The 16,670-nt window shown below is 28.4% G+C and overlaps 1 protein-coding gene and 1 long non-coding RNA gene across 4 annotated transcripts in view; one reads left to right on the forward strand and one right to left on the reverse strand.

Moving 5' to 3' along the window:
* LOC147808208 (uncharacterized) overlaps positions 1-16,670 on the forward strand; it is a 306,815-nt gene that overhangs the window by 146,540 nt on the left and 143,605 nt on the right. The gene's annotated exons all lie outside the window — the stretch shown is intronic.
* The window catches only part of LOC107454132 (toll-like receptor Tollo), a 201,647-nt gene that overhangs the window by 113,040 nt on the left and 71,937 nt on the right, over positions 1-16,670 (reverse strand). Inside the window, exon 1 of one of the 3 annotated variants that reach the window (XM_087166171.1) lies at positions 6,785-6,940. The exons of the other annotated variants lie outside the window; for them this stretch is intronic. The gene's annotated coding sequence lies outside the window, so the exon portion shown is untranslated. Of the gene's footprint in view, positions 1-6,784; positions 6,941-16,670 lie in introns of those variants that run through there. 3 annotated transcript variants of the gene reach the window in all.

Genomic DNA, 16,670 nt, shown 5'->3' on the forward strand with positions numbered 1-16,670 from the left:
TAGTAAAGTGTGAATAATTAGACTATTTCAAAAATAAAATAATGGATTGTTTAAAGATATTTCTCATTCTGAACCCTTCATAGTAAATTTGTTTTGTTTACATATTCTAGGTTAATGTATTTAATAAATAAAACTTATTTTTCTTGCATTCAGATCATGCAAATACATTACAAAAATTAAAATCATTTAAACTCCTTTATATTTCACGATTAAAGTTTTTTTTTTTTAAATATTTACTTCAGCCAATATTTCATTCGCAATATCATAAACGTTTTAGCATCAAGTAAAAGTAAATCTAAAACCAATATAATTCAAAATAAATGCAAATATTCTACGAAAATCCACCATCAAACGGCCATAATCTTTACGAAATCATAAAACGAACATTTTGTAAGGAAGATTTATGGTTGGTCATTCCCCAACCATCAAGAAATCATTCATTAATGAGAAGGTTGTGGTTAGCACCATGCCCGGGTAAATTTAATTAGCAATTTCAGCCGTAGGAAATTTAAAGGCCCGTACCTCATAAAATATTAGTAGGCATCTTTTAAAAGTGCAGCAATTATTGCCTTAAAGCCTCAGCTATATTCTTGGAAGCATTAATCTTGAAATTTAGTTCTTCCTTCAAAACTTAAGAAGCAAACTTACTATTTGTATTCATTTAATCTTTCTTTTCTTGGATTTTCCAACTTAAAAGCGAATTCGTGAATTTTCCGTAACCCTAAACGAAATGGAGGAGGCTCATTATTAATTATGGGGCCCGACCGGGCCGCGTTCGAATTTATTTATTCAATTAGGACTCAGAAGTGGATTAAGTTAGACTCTTCATTCTAAGGTGAGATTCGCAAAGTTTCTGACGCTATTAGCAGATTTGCCAAGTAAAAGTTTCGGACTTTTAATTGACTTGGTAAAACGGGGAAAGAAAAATACACAGCTTGATTGCTTTTAAAGAAGAAGGCTTTAAATGAAAAGGGATTGGCCATGGAAATATAACGAAATTTGGTGATGTAATATTTAAGTGTTCACAAAAGACAAAATGCGATAAATTCAAGACGAAAACATTAACTTTTAGTAATTTACAAGAGTTTTCAATTTAAGAAAAGTGAAGTGGATGTAGTATTGATCAGCAACTAAGCTCTCGAAAGGAATTAAATGAAGGAAAGTAATAAGGACAGTTTTCTGTTCATTGAAAGTATATTAAAGAATTAACGCTTGAATGCGAGTTTTTAATCTAATTCACTTATATTTTATAAATTAAAACCAGAATAACTCTTTTAACTTTACTAAACTATTTTAAGGACATTTCTTGAATTTGAATTAGATAGATGTGGTAAAATTATGTTAATAAGTAAATGAGTACAATTTTTTCTTACGTTAATTAATTAAAATACATATTAGAAATAAATTGCAAAAACAGTGTCTTATGCACACTAAAGGAGGTTTCTAATAGTAAGAGACAAACAGAAGTCAAAATATAAAGTAATTTGGAATAGAGACAAGCAATTGACTTTGAAGCAATTCGTAACAGCAATTTGGCTCTTTTAGCTCACAGTTTCAAGTCTTAAGCACTTTTAGAAATTCTACCTAGAGCCATCGTTAGTAGCAGAAAATCCGATTACCAATCAATCAATTTACCAATTTAAACCTTTTTTCGGCCACAAAAAATTCTATTATTAAAAAATTCTAATGCAATTTTTCAATTTTTTTTTTAATTTATTTATTTATTTTTTTTTTTTTGAAAATTTGCAGGAATTTATATAAAATATTAATGTATCGCAAGTTTAATATTTTGAATTTAGAGAAGAACTGTTTAAATTACGTATTGCTTTTTTAACAAAAATAAAAATTGGAAGAAGTTTGAAATTTCTTAAGGAAAAAAATTAATTTCATGCATTTTCATTGTACCTACATGAATAAATTACTTACATTTTAAACTTTTGAAACATTTCTTTCAACTACTTTTGTAATTAACATGTTCTAGTGCTAAAAAAATGTCTAAAAAAAGATTAAGAGTTTAAATATTTATACTTCACGTATTCTTTGAATTCATTGCTAAACATGAGAATTAATGTTTTCTCAAATTTTATAAAATCAGTTAGGAAAAATAATTACATTTTTTAAACTAGTTACGTAGACTGTTCATACTAATTAATGGTTGTAAGCTGGGAGCAACACAGTGGCCAATACAGGACCGAATTCAGCCCTTGGGTCAAACTGTCCACTCCTTAGTTAGATTGAAAATTTATTTCGGAAATTAAATTTGTTGCCATTATACTTATAACATTAAGCTGCGAAAAGCTTGATTCACTGGCAACCACGAACCACATTGTCAACATTCAACAATTACCTTATCTGTGTTAAGATATTCTCATCGAAACATCAACTACTGACATATTACAACAGATTTTGCGTGCTCCATCTACATTAGTGTTCACGACTATCTTTCACAGCATCCTATCTAACGACCACCAGCATTGCACAAAAAGTGGGAACCTAGAGCCTAATTGAAAAGCTGCCGTTTTATACCGTTCAAGAAAAGGTTTTACTGTGGCGCATTTCGAAACACATTTTTAAACATATCCAGATGACAGGGTAGGCCACTAATTTTCAGATATTTCGTTTTTTCTTTCTAGTATTGCATCGTTAACTTCCTTTAAAATGTTGAGAAAAAATTTCAGAGGCAAGCTCTTAAGCGAACACTTTACTTTTAGTCTCATTTAAACGCACCAAAGTTTGAGATTTACCATTTTTTGGAATAGTTTTCGAACGTTAATTCGAAAGAGACCGTTTAATAATGTGCTTTCACTCTGGAAACTTTAAACATAACGTATTGTATTTGCTGAAAGCATATTTCTTTTTAATAAATGACGCTATTGTAAAAATATTGCTTGTCTTAAATATCGAAGAAAGACATAAATCCTAGGTACTAATGGCACGTGGTATCCATGCAATGTTTGATTCCATTGTAACTAAGCCCACAGAAAATAAGTTGAATCATAATATTGAGGCATTTCGATGCTACTTTAATAAGGTGTTAAAATAAACTATGGCGGTGGAACCATAATAGGGATAAATTTTTGCTATAATATCGTTTAATTTGGCACGTATTAATGGTTGCCCCAATTTTGAACGATCTTATGTTTCAACGTGGTTCCATAGTGCTGTGTAAGCTTGAAGCAACCTTAATAAAGTTTTAAATTAAACTATGCTTCCGTTGAAGCTAAATCTATCACGTAATCGAGTTCACGAAGAATTAAATTTCACAATAATATGGTTCAATTTGGCACAGTAGTAAGGTCACTCTAAATTTGGATCAACGATATATTTCAACGTTGTTTCATAATATGGTTCAAACTTAATGCAACTTTAATAAGGTGTTAAACTAAATTACATTTATGTCGAGGATGAACCATAATAGCATGTAATCTAGTTCAAGAATAATTTCAACGATAAAATCCCAGAAAACAAAGAAGATTGAAAAAAAAAAATTTTTACAAAACGCATGCGTGTAACGGGCCTCCTTTTAAGGATTCTTCGCCTTAAAAGGATTTAAATCTGTTTCTAACTCTGGTAATACGATATTGCCCAAGGAATAGCCTTAAAAAAAATTCTATCAAGAACTCGTTAACTTTTTTACCAAGTTCACATCCCTTTTCCTCAAAAAAATAATAATAAAAGAAATAAGCTTTCATTCGCAACGACTTTATTTCCAATATCAAGGAAACTTCATTTCAGAATTTCATCCATCATTAATTACACATCACGCTAATAATTCCACGCAAAGCAAGCAGGAATTAAAAAAAATAAAAAGCCAATATTTTTGCATCGAATAACTTTGACTCACTTTGTTTTTTCCCCGCCTTTCCTCTTCACTTCGAATCCGCCTTCTTTTTCTTGATTATCGGTTGCAATAGAACGAAGAAGGTGTGTGCCATTCCAGATTTTTGATTGTCCTCCAACACCCTACCGGATAGCCCAACCGTTCCCTAGCAGCTTGCAATCAAATTCCCTTTCTTTCATTAATATTATTTTTTTTGATGGCAACAGCTCTACTTGTTCTTGCTATCCAGTAATAGGTTATCGCTACAAATATCGGAAATCCTATTTTGGGAAGCTTCAAATTATCTTCCATAATGATAGGATTAATTCTATTCTTTAAGTTAGTTCTCTTCTGTGTTGTTTCATCGTATTTTATTTATATTCTGTCTTTTATTCCGACAACCGTTAATCATGAAAGCTGAATCAAAATAACACTTGTTTTTAAATAGACAGCTTGTTATTGTTTTTTCAATCACATGATAAGGTTCATTGGAAAGTTTTGTTATTAGGAAGGGGAAAAAAAGTTGATAATGGCAATGAAAACATTTTTTAAAAAAAGAATAATAGTATTTAATGCGATGCATTATTTTTAACTATGATAGTATAACAATCGAAAATAGATACTTCACACTACATAATATATATATATATATATATATATATATATATATATATATATATATATATATATATATATACTAGAATTCAGCTTTTGTAAAAAATAAATAATGCAATTACCATTAAAACTTATCCTAAAGAATTACTTTGTCCGCTCTAAATACTACTAAGCATTTCTTCAGAAAAATTTCTTTTAAAAATATTGCTGTTAAATTATTTTTAAACTTTTTATTAAAAAAACTTAATTACCAAAACAAATAAATCCTAAAAATTCTCTTTGTTTGCTCTAAATTAATATCACAGTTTAAAATTTAAAAATCTGATCATATAATATTCCTACTATCTTTTTTTTTTCCCTTGTCCTCTCTAAACACTAACTACAAGCCATTTCGTTTAGTAAACAAGCCAAGTGGCATAAAAAAAAATAAAAAAAAACCTAGGCGAGAAAGTGACATTCTAAGATCTTTCCACCCCTCTCCAGACATCTTAAAGCTTTAGCCATTAAGCCTAATTGAACTAGGCCTATGTGCAACCAACTATTCCTGTACCCCACGTAAGATGAATGAAGGCAAAAAGAAAATAAATAATAATAATAATGCTCCAACCGTATAAGAGTGGGTTTTTTTTCTTATTATTTTCTTGTGTATAAGGTTATTGTTTTGTTCTACATTTACCGGTAGACCCATTACCCAAGTCTTTCCAAACCTTCCATTAGTGGGCAAATCTTGCCGACTTTACGAATCGCAATTTGTTCCTTTTTGGAAAAGTAATTATGGCAGAGGACTTTTTACGTTTTAGTAATAAGTTTTACAATATTTATGTCTGCATCAGACGACTTAATGATACATAACTTTTAATTTAAATGATACTTCTATACGTGAAATAATGACAAATGCATTCTTTTAAGTGCTAATTTTTAAGCATGTTGTTCTGGGAGCAACAATACGATATAAGGTCGATACTTCATGATGCAATTTTTTTTTAAAATATTAATTTACTATTTGTTAATTTACTCTGATTTTTAAACTTGCATAAATTTCTAAATCTGTTAGTGGTTTAAATTAATGTTGTTTTTTTGTGCAGCTGCACTCGTCAAGTTTTTTTCTAATGATTTGTAGGTAGTAATCTAAATAAAATAACTTAAAAATTTTATAAAAAACAAATTTTCCTTGATAAACACCTTTAAGATGAACTTTATATAAAATGAACAAAATACCTGGAGAATTAACCGAAACATATTTTAACTCGCTTTTTATAAGTTACAAGTAGTATTTTATTTTACTTTTTTGTGCAGAACCATGGAAAAGTTTTTATTTCTTAAAATTATTTTATTTATTTCTTTTTTTGTACAGAACCATGGAAAAGTAGAGGTGTTTTCAAGATATTTTGTTTTATACTTAAACAAAATCATCTTAAGATTCATTAAGTTTGTTTTCATCTTAAGATTCATTAAGTTCTTGAAAAAAAATTCACTTTATTCCTCCCCCCCCCCTCGGAAACACGTTTTAATAGCACAACTATAAACAAACTAAACACATGGCTTCAGATAACTTTAGAAATGCTAATTTGGTGATGCAACATCAATTCACATGCCACTCAAGCTGTAAAAAACGTGCGATAAAAACTTAAATAGAATCGTTTACAATTTTCATTTATAGCCATGGCTAATGTTAAATTAATGCGAATAAATCAGTTTTCAATCATTTCAGTTTAAAGGAATAATTAAAATTTTTAAATGATTTTTTGGATAGGGAGCTAAAACTGTTCCTTGTATTCGATACCCAAATTTCAGAGCCTTTGCGCCAGCGGTTTTGGAGATTCAAAATAGCGTACAACGAGAAGAACAGAAAAAAAGTAATTAATTAATTAATTAATAAAATTACTGAAAAAGAATACTAAAGAAAAGTTTAAAAATACTAATAATCGTAATAATAATAAAAAGGAATAAATTTTCATACATTCATAATTTTATTTTCGCAGAAAAAACGATAATTTTATTTCAATGAAAAATTTATTTCTCTATGAAAAATAACAATTTAAGGTTTACATACTATTATTTCAGTAAGCAATACTAAATTGAGAATTAACATTTTCATCATGTTCATAGATTTTTATTCTAACTTCAGCAACCTTAGAATATTCCCGAAATCCTTCAAATCTATTTTTTATAAACAATACTTTTTTTCACGATATTATGCATACATTGATTGCACTCCACGTTTTATCAAAATTCATTGATACATTACTTACATTCATACAAACCAAAAAATTACAATCTTTTAAAATTAGTAATTAATCTGCAGCTTGAATTCAACTAAAGTATTCGCGATTACTAAATGAAACTTACTGCACTTTTCTCGTTTATGCATCAGAACACTGCATCACCGTAATATAGCAGAAAGTATCAGCCATAATAGAATACGCGTATGGGTATCAATTCATTTACGTGAAATCACCCATTGTTCGAGTATGGTGCATACACGCTAGTGTCATTTTTAGAAGTAATCTAACACTTGAACGTAACCTCAGAACTTAAAACTTCGCCTGCTGCCGGAAATATAAATAAAAGACCCAACCGTTGCATTCGCCCAGATAATAAAAATAATACATTAACCCATAAAAGTTACGCTCAAGCAATATTTCTTAGACATAAATAATATTTACTGACCCGCTTGATGTTCGAGAGAATTGCTTTATTACTACTTAAGCGCTTTCACAACAAATACATTTTTGTCTCGGTTCACTTAAAACCCTGCTTTTGGCAGGTTGAGTTTCCGGCATAGAAGCAAAATATGGAAAAGGAACCCGAAATTGCATCTGAATGCATCTAAAAGTATAAATATAAGTAGTAATAAAGAAAAAAAGATTTGTGTTACAGAAAGCTGTATTTTTAAATGAATTATGTGTTTACTAGCATATTTTACTACTACAATATAGTACATAAAGCACAGTGCAGTTTAGAATTAGTCATAACTTCAGAACACACAGATTGAGGTTTATTTTCAGAAATTAATTTTTGACTACGGGAATACGGAAAATAATTTAGTTAAGAATTATTATCGTAATCAGTATGAAATAACTGTCAAAAAATAGCTTTACTTTAGTATTATTAAAATTTTGTATTTTTAAACAATTGAGATTGAAAAGAAGCAGCATTATATTCACAGCAAAATCTACTATAACTGTAAATAATTAATACTGTTCACTGTAAAAAATTACAAATCGAAGTACGGTATAAAGTATCGGTATTTTGAAAACATCATCCGTAAAATCCTTTTTTTTTCTGTAATATATCATACCGTAATTTTTATCGCAATATTTATTTAATTTGAGAGATTCATCGATTTTACGGTAATTATTGCTGTAAAAATTACCTCTTATAGCATGTTATATTCCGTAAAATGTTCCGAAAAAAATGGATTTTACGGTAAAAAGTGCCGGCACCCTGAGTGCCGATACTGTTAAATGCGGAAATTTTTACAGTATAGGTAAAATAATAAGATAAATTTTTGAATAACAAATGACTTTTTTTGGTATTAATTACTCAGCAAATACCATTTAAATTACATTTAAAGAATAATAGTGAATTTACCATATTAATATTAATTATTATCAAATAACGTAAATAAATTTGCTAGTAAATAACATCCCATAATCGGTTTAAAAGCAATTAGTGAGTTGGATACTATGTATCTACAATTATTTTTTAAGCATGCTATGAAACAGGTAACATACAACTCTGCAATGGGAAAAAACTTGGTACAATTGAAATTGTCATTTTCAACGCACCCCAAAAACTAATTCATTTTCTTAAATAATTTTTTTGAACCTTAATAATTCAATAAAAACTGTATCTAGTTTGTATACAAAATCTCAACTGACTTTTTTCATTAAATGATAACAGACACTTAACATGGAACGAATCGGTTTTTATTATAAATCAAACTTTTGGGCTAATTTTCGTTTTTTATTATTAAACAAACGATAAACTTAGGACGTTAGTATTTTATTAAATGTATTAATTAACGAACAAATAAAAATTCATCAAAATATCACTTTTTATGGGTTATTTTTATAGATGATAAGTAAACAGTAATAATATAATATTACAAGTACCCAAACGATAAAAAATAAAAAAAAATTTAAACGAAATTTATTAAAAATAAATAATTTCATATTATTCCCGTTCCAATAAAATAACTCAAGATATAAAAATCCTGATTTAAGATGGCAAATTTCTTAACTGTATAATAAATAAAAAGCGAAATTCTATTTCATTAATTATGATATTATAAGAAAAGCTTTACATTCAATTTATACAACCGTTCAAGGTTGTTAAGAAAAGAAAAAACGCTTGAAGTGGCGCATTTTTAACGTCAATTTCAATCGGTAACTTAAAATCACTTCTAATTTGCACTTTTATGGGAAAAATGTGCCACTCTTCGCTCTCCTAATAAGAAGCTATTGAAGGAATTCAATAGCTGAATCGAAATAAGTATACATTTCTATGGTGATAGCAATAACATACACCTTTGTGTGCGGTGAAGCAGAAAAAAAATCCCTTTTAATTCTTCATGAATTATCACCTTAGAACAAAAATGAACCCAACATAAACTTGTCGTGGAGGCTGCGCTCGCCAATTTAATTTCTTTATTGAATAATTGGTGGAAAATTTATAACTCACGGACTTTTATATCATAAGTATTTGCACTCTGCGAGTAATTTTGATGGAAATATATTCAAACATCAACAATACCTTTTAAGAGTACGGCGTCCGCCATTTCGCTTTTCTTTGAACCACGTTCCAGCTAGTCTGCCAATTAGTGTTTCTTCCATGGTTCATAAAAAGCGAATGATTGGCGAAAAAAAGCACCCCGTATAAATTTTCTATATTCATTCATTAGCATCTGCATAATGCAACACGATAGAGCAATAAACGGGATACATTTCAATTCTAGTTACAAGACATAAAAGACGTAATGTTATTCTAAGGAGTTGGGTCCCTTGAAAAGGTCCGGTGTTGTAAATGTTATTACATATCTTCGAAAGTCATGAGAAAACGTCGTAAAAAAACATCGTAAAACGATATTTTTTTCAATGTGTTTCTAAAGGGAAAGACTAAATATGTTTTTATGCAAGAGTGCAGTGCATTCAGTAGATTACAATGAATTGAATTATTATTGAATCGAGATATAAAAAATTTACTTTTTGCATATAAAATTGAAACTTAATGCCACAAATATAAATTAAAAACGGTAATTTAATATCTGCGCAGATGAGGAAGGAATAAAAGCTCTCCTGTGTTGTACTATTATGGATTCACCTAGGTTTAAGAACGAGGATTAAGTAATTTTTTTTTATTGAGCAATATAATATCGAAAACAAAAATCTTTCTCAAAAAAGTTGATTGAAATGTTAATGACCTTATCGCAGGGGATGTATTTAACAAATTAAGATCTTAAAAGTTTTCGTGGAAAGTATAAAAATTTATTGTGTATAACATGTAATTAAAAACCGAAAACTATTAATAGTTCGATTACGAGTTTTAAGAAACTGTGATAAATAAAGCACACATTTATTATAGTACTTTTATCTCATGATCCGATACTTAAATACATTACCTTATCAGAAAAACTAATGTATCAGAGTAAAGAAATCATTAACCCTTTAACGTAGATAGCACTCTTTAGCACATTTTTTTCTGAATTATTTTTTCTAATTTTTATAATTGCAAGCAAAAATATTTTTTGGTATTTTTTAATTAATAAAAAAAATCAAAATAAAAAATAATATTTTTAAAAACCACGTTTTTGTAGTGGAGAATAATAATTAAAAAATAAAAATTTGAAAAACGAAAAACGTGGGGCGCATGAAATACATAACAGTAATGTTATATTAGTGTGTGTATGTGTGCTCATGAGAATATGTGTATGTATATCTGTAACTGTATCTGAATGTGGATGTGGAATATGTTTGTGTATATGCATGTGTATGTGGATGTATATGTGGATGTGTACGTGGCTGTGCATGTGTATGAGTAAGGAAATGTGTATATGTATGTTGTATGTACTGTTGTGTATTTCATGGGCCCCACGTTTTTCGTTTTTCAAATTTTTATTATTCTCCACTACAAAAACGTAATTTTTAAAAATATTATTTTTTATTTTTATTTTTTTTTTTTTGTACTCACTTCCAAAATCTCAATTTTTTCACTCACTGTACACAAAACTTTTCAACTGACATGTGACACTAATTTGAAATAATCGAATCGACAACAAAAGACAATCGCGAAAATACAATTTTTTTTTTAAATTGTAATTTTATTTTACTTTGTATGTCTTCTTTCTCTTCATTTTCATGCATTCCCATCCAATTTTGAACTAAGTGCCAAATTTGAAGTCTGTAGCTAGTCGGGAAGTTAGTTTAAAATCGATTACAAAATGCCCGAAATCGAAGTATTTTGTTCGTATGATCATCTACCAACATATCGTTAAATAAATTCGCAAAATATTTAAAATATAACATTTTACGATCAAATTTTCAATTATATTAATGGCAAAGGTTCCTAATTTGTTTTGGCAACAAAACTCTAAGAATAATCAACCTTTTTTGGCGGAAGTGGACCTTATAAATAAAGTTTATTAAGGTAATTGCAAATGTTATAACCTATAAAAAACTATTTTTAAAATATTTATTTAAAGGAATTTAGGTTTTTCAGCGTTTTATCACTAATAAAATTAAATTAGGTTTTACGTCCGATAGTTAAAATTTGCCATCATTGTGCTACATCCAGTCTTAATATGAATTTATTTTTGGTGTACATACATAAGCTGAAAATGAAGAAAATGAGCCAAATAATGGTTTACTTTCAGATAAAAAGAACTGCTATAAAGAGTAGATAGGGAAACATAGTTCTTTATTTTATTTAATTATTTCATTTTGATTTTAAAAGCGCGATAAGAAATACGAATGCAATATTTTATAAACACTTACTTTTTTCATAGTTTGTTGCTCAATATATTGTTATTAGAAATATATTTTCTTTTTAAAAATGCCATTTCAATTTCATTGGCATTTTTGCTTGAAATAATTTCCTAAGGCAATCAAAAGATTAAATATATAATGAATTATAGGTTGGATTGAAATATAATTGTATGGTTCAACACTGGTTTTAAAAAGTAGTAACTCACAGAACCCTTTAAACTCTTCAAAATTTAGAAACCGCTCTATTATGGCAGCTTATCTTTTTATCTCTTATCTTTATCTATTACAGCAGCTCATCTTATATTATCTATGGCAGCTTATGTATACATGATTTCCATGAACTCCTTACACAATTTTCATTTTAAATTTTAATAGTCTAGGAACTGCAACGCTCAGTAAAAATGTTTGCACAAACTTTCGTGGCAAACTTTTAATAGCCTCTCGACAATTTCCAATCAAAGTTATTCTATAATTAGATGTAAAATAAACTTTCGCAAAAAAAAAAATTTAAAAAAAAGAAACTTTACATATTGTATAGAAATTTAAAGATCGGAGAGAACAGATCTTTAAAACATTTTACAGTGAAATGCAGTAAACTTATTAAGTTTTCAGCATTAAAAACATTCCTTTCAAAACAGTCTGTTTTTAAATTTAAGCTCTGGTTGACACAAGTTTAGGGGAAAAAGGGAGAAAAACGTTTCTTCCTTTTCATGATCATTTTCCGGTGAAGGGAAAAACTTTCATTGTTGTGGTTAGAAAATGTTCACAAAAGTGATTTCCTACAACGTATCAGTTGGATTATAGGAAACTAACTGATATGGGGCGAAGTAGAAACTTTCCCTCCTTTGTGAAAAATCCAGGGGAAAACAGCAATAAAAAGGGAAAACTTTTCAATCCGTGGACCAATTTAGAAAATAGCAGTTACATAGGTTCAAAAGAAGAAAATATCGAAAAAAATTCTTTGAAAAATCTTTCAGGAATATTTCTTTCTCTTTATTATTATTTTTTAACAAACTTATTTTTTTTTTTTCGTCATTTCCTCCTGCTTCATTCTTAATCACTCACTGCAATTCCCAAAAAAAAAGAATTGTTGAAAACTTCCACCGCTCGAATTCATTAGATGGCGGAAGCGCCATTTTTATCAGTGCTGTGGTGCGACTACAAATAATTCAAGCATAAATTCCCATAGAAATTTTGTTAATTTGCGCAAAAAAAGATAGATACCGGAAAATACTGGTAAAATCTTTGATATAGTTTTCTTTAAAATGTGTAAACTTTTTTTTTTCTTCAATAATGATTACAATTTTTCGTTTATTAAGCTTAAATCTTTATCTAAGCCTAAAAGGCCTAAAAGTTACATAAGTTTACTAAACAAATCAAGTTACATTAACAAATTAAGCTCTTTATCCAATCAAGTTCCTCTTAAAATTTTTCTCTGTGTAAATTTTTCAGTATGCTGAGGAGGGCATTTTTTTCAAGATCTCAATATATATTTCAATTTTATTTATAAGACACAGCAAAAAGTATTAAAGTCAAAGTTGTAACAATCTTGAACGATATTATGGTTCAACTTAGGACAATATTTAAGTTTTAGCAAACTTGAACGATATTATGGCTCGACGCGCTCTAAAATTTTTAACCGAGTAAGAATAGAATAGATTTGATTCAAAGTTCCACTCAAACTTTGATACTGAACTATAACTATAAACTTAACTATTAACTATCTGAACTATAAACTTACCATTTTACTTATTTAACCAAAATTTTACAATTTTATTCATTTTGTTTACGTTTAAATAGGAATATCAAAGAAAAAATTTTAAATATTTACAATTTAAATTATTGAAACTTTCGTTTCAAATACAAAATCCGATGAATAATCCTGGATTACGTATTCGAAACTTTTAGAAGAACGTTTACAGAGAACGGAAAGTTTCCAATTACGACTCCTATTTGAGTCTACTTTCCCCCCATTTATTATATGGAACTTACTGTTGTTTTCCCCTTATCCCAATAGTTCTTTTTATCAATAATCCCAGATCTTGAGTTTGGGTTTTTTTAAACCATATAGAAAAGATACAAGTAATACGTATATATACGCAAAGAAAAAAAAATAGGTAAAAGATAATACAAAAAAGTATCAGGTTGTGGAAACAGCGTATCCAAATAGGATAACAGTTCGGTTTAGCCATGTATCAAAGCGGATGAAATGATGTGGATGTTTATACGCTCCGGGCAATACCCTTGTCTAAGCGTCGGATAATAAGGAAACAGGGGTTGTCCGGTTAGATTACAGAAGGCATTCGATTGGATGAAGCACGTAATACTGTAAGCAGAAATTGATATTTATTCTATGTCATGTTTTCACAGAGAGAACAAATCGATTTGGTATTAAGGCTTTGGTTCTGTTTTCTGATGGTATGGATTTTGTACATCTGTGATGCCGCTCAAGAAAGAACTAACAAGTAATGAAATCTCATTTCTGGAATGGTGGGAGCTCAAATGAAAAGCCAAGAAATGGTTACTTTAAGGATTTCGAATCTCCCAAACTCGTATTTTTTGATATTCCCACGAATGTTTTAGAGTTTCTACATAACATAGTTAAGGTTATATAGCCTTAATATATAGTAAGCTTTGCATTCACATTTTCTGAATTAAATTACAATTTAGTTTTTTTTTTTTAAATATATTTTACAATTTCATTTATACGATTATAATTTTAATTGAGGGGAAGTACTGAAAAGTTTTCAACAAATAATTCTACACATGGTGCATAGGCAGAATTCAACGAATAATTCTACACATGGTGCAAAGGCAGAATTCAACAAATAATTCTACACATGGTGCATAGGCAGAATTCAACAAACAATTCTACACATGGTGCATAGGAAGAATTCAACAAATAATTCTACACATGGTGCATAGGAAGAATTCAACAAATAATTCTACACATGGTGCATAGGCAGAATTCAATAAATAATTCTACACATGGTGCATAGGCAGAATTCAACAAATAATTCTACACATGGTGCATAGGCACAATTCTTTCCAATATTTGTGTTTTTTAATTCGATAATTTTTGGATCTGCGTTGTGTTTAAGGTTTCGGTTCTGTTTTTGATGGTATCGATGGTATCTGCGACGCCCTGAAGAAATTAACAAGCAATGAAATCTGATTTCAGGGGGTTCAAAGTATTTTTGGTAGCAATTAAAAGCCAAGAAATGATTGTTAATTGGGAGATTTTGGGATTCGAAACTCTTAATGAAAATCTCTTAATTCTCTTGAGTATTTAAATTTCTAAAATTGAAAAAATGAAGAATGGAAGATTTTGGGATTCGAATCTCTCAAATCCCTTGAGTATTTGAATTTCTAATATTTGTTACAATATAGAAACCTTTAATTTAATTCAGAAAATCTGAATGCAAAATTTAAAATTGACGAAAAGGAAATCTATTTTTAAAAAAAAATTCTTCGGTAAAAGGTACATCTCAGGAATCATACTATATTTCAACTACTTCAAATCTGCAATTCAATTATTTTAATCGATTTCAACAAACATACTTAAACTCTTTGAATGAAATACGTTAACCAATATAATTTTTTATTCTTAAATTTGCGAACAGCAATACTTCAAATTCTCAGATTTGAAAAGAATGTAAAAGAATAACTTTATTTTTTGAAGGCTAATTTTAGTTTTACAAAACTATAATTTTAACATTTTACTTATAATTAATGTTTACGATATTTCCCTCTTACACTAAACAAAGAAAATTGCTGCTACGTCATACATACACTAGAGATTAAGAAATATATTAATTAAATTAAAAACTAAAAATAAGCAATGATTCAACAAATAATCTATTTGTAAAATTTTATAGTGTATGCACCCAGCTTTTGCTAAATAAAATTCTAGATAAATTATTCATTATCACTCTTATAAGCATTACCTCTAACATATTTTAATATGCATTAGCAATAAAATTATTTTCTCCGAACTTTAAAGAATAGCTTTTTAATTTTTATTATGCACTGAATTATATATTTAGCTAATATCAGGTTAATTATGAACTGTTAAAAGCAGTAATATCTACGAAGACATTTTTTTTTTTCTAAATTTTCAAGTATTAATATAAATTAACGTATTGTTCTATTGAATATAAAAATTTAGTTCAATTTATCTCACAGTTAAGTGTAAGTGCAATGAATATATGAATTAAAAATAAATCGCAATAAAATATTTGTTACATAATAAATTTTTTTCAACGAAAACACAAACAATAAACAACAATATGGTATGTTATTGGTATTTGAAGTAATGCAATTAAAACGTTTTGTTGTAATTAAAAGAAAATTTCATTAACAAACTACATATATTTCTCGACATTTTGAAGCATTAAAATTTTCTTTTGTCTTTGAGTTTTCTTTTTAAGCTTTACACGTCAACTAATAAGATAAAAATTAAAAGAATTCAAATTAAAGTTGTTAATTATCTATTTCAAAATGCATTTTTTTTAAGCAAGCAGCAAATTAAAAGAGATAAAAATATCATAATTGCAACAAACTCCTTCAAATATTCTTTGAGTAAAATATCTCAAAAATTTAAGCGATGCAATTCAATAAAATAAAAATAAAAAAGCTTCAGACTTATGCTATTTATATCCATCGAAATCATTAAATATGTATGAAAAGTTCATGAAAACGAAAAAGTCTTATTTAAAAATATTCGTTCTTTGCATTTTTATGCCTAGTTTTCTCGGATTATAACTGAAACATCGTTAAATAATGCTCGAGAATTTTTAAAAGCGAGAATTTTCTTTGTTTTTAAAACGATAAGGATATGAACGATTTTCGTATTCTTCTTCGAACTCATCGTAATTTCACTTCTTACTCTTTTTTTTCTTCCCCAAGTGAATAGCAAACTACCCTTTTTAGCAATAAATTTATCTGTAACAGAGCTCGGCATGCTATTCGAAAAGTAAGAAATGACAAAGAAACGAATAAAAGACCCAAAAAAAAGGAAATGAAACGGAGGGAAAAAAAAATTCCAATGTGCTTTTTTACGTTTCGATATCGATTTCTTAGCAGTTTAGGCTTAGCTATCACTTTCCCGCCGAAAAATAAAAATCGTTTTCTTTCTTTTACCCAGAGGAAATGAAATGAAATGAAGTGGTTCGCTTGGCTAATGAGTTGCCAAAAATATTCTTTGCTGAGAACAACACAACACAAGAATGATACGATTAATTGAAATG

Source organism: Parasteatoda tepidariorum, chromosome 6 (genome assembly GCF_982258835.1).
Source record: "Parasteatoda tepidariorum strain Cologne lab strain chromosome 6, Ptep-v5.0, whole genome shotgun sequence".
Taxonomy (NCBI): domain Eukaryota; kingdom Metazoa; phylum Arthropoda; class Arachnida; order Araneae; family Theridiidae; genus Parasteatoda; species Parasteatoda tepidariorum.